Genomic DNA, 1,595 nt, shown 5'->3' with positions numbered 1-1,595 from the left:
TGCTCTTCCAAAGGTCCTGAGTTCAATTCCCAGCAACCACATGGTGGCTCACTACCATCTGTAATGGGGTCTGGTGCCCTCTTCTGGCCATACACACAGACAGAATATTGTATACATAATAAATAAATACATATTTTAAAAAAAGATCAATCTTACCAGTCTTGTACTTTTAGCTTTTAAACTAAGTCTTTAGATACCCATAATGGGAGAATGCATGTGTCTTAGAAGGGTGTGATCTAGATCTAGCTAGCTAGCTACCTACCTACCTACCTACCTACCTACCTAGAGGCGAAGTCTCATTATGTAGTGTTGGCTGGCCTGGAACTCGCTCTGTAAATGAGGCTGGCCTTTAAGCTCATAGAGAATAATCTGCCTCTGCTTCTCAGTTTCTGGGATTAAAAGTTCATGCCAGCACACTTATCCCTTTATCATTTTCTACTTACTATTTTTGTGTGTTTGGGTGTTTTTTTCTATATGGATGTCTGTGTACCACATACATGAGGTGCCTGCAGAAGAAGGCATCAGATCTCCTGGAACTGGACCTACAGATAGTTTTGAGCTGCCACATGGGTTCTGAGTAGCAGCCCGGGGTCCTCTGGAAGACCTGCCAGTGCTCCTAACTACTGAACCATAATCTTTCTAGACCCTAATTCTTTTTCTTAGTAATGGTGCCCAAACCTAAAACATAAGGCATAGGGTGATGCAGAGAATGAGACTGGATTCAGTCCTTACAAATGTAAGAGTAATGCAATTTAGGTTTCAAAACATAAAACAGGGAAGACAAAGTAACTTGGTTACTGTGTGCAATCCTGGAGTGCCCTGGGAGGGACAGGGACACACACACACACACACACACACACACACACACACACACACACACTGGATTTAGCAGTTTAGTAGTTTCTGGCTGAATATAGGAAACTGCTATTCTATCATAGTAAATTTAGCTGTGTGTTAGGTTTGCTATTATGATTGTCAATGTTTCCCAGACAGTGGCAGAATTCTCACGCCTCAGGTACTTTTGCTTTACTCAAGTGTTCTACCATTGAGCCACACTTCCAGTCCTCTGTGTTGCCTAAATTATGTTCTACATGGAACCATCCTTGGTGCTTGTTGCCCCCATCCACACCCATCTCACTTTTCCTGCATGCTCAGCATTTTTGTGATTGTTTAAAGAAATGTTTCTGCTTACACTTTCTTTTGAAGGAAATGCTTCCAATGGACAAACAGGATTAACACCCTCCAACTTAGAATCTAAAAATCTTTTTTTAATTATAGATGTACTCTCGTATAGTACATGAAGTTGCTCAATAGTAATAAGTTTAATAGATTAAAATTTAGTAGATTAGTAATTTAGTGATAATTGATCCTTAGAGGACCCATGTATCATTTCCATTGATAAGTGATGTTTGCTTAAATTGTACGAGTGCCTCACCCCCTCAAGCTTGTTGAGAAAGAGAGAAGGGAAGAGAGGGAAGGGGAGGGAAGATAGGGGATGTCCTAGTTTGCTTTCCTTTTTTTGTGGTTTATTCGAGACAGGGTTTCTCTGTGGCTTTGGAGCCTGTCCTGGAACTAGCTCTTGTAGACCAGGCTGG

This window comes from Microtus ochrogaster, chromosome X, assembly GCF_000317375.1.
Source record: "Microtus ochrogaster isolate Prairie Vole_2 chromosome X, MicOch1.0, whole genome shotgun sequence".
Lineage (NCBI taxonomy): Eukaryota > Metazoa > Chordata > Mammalia > Rodentia > Cricetidae > Microtus > Microtus ochrogaster.
This window is presented reverse-complemented; position numbering follows the sequence as displayed.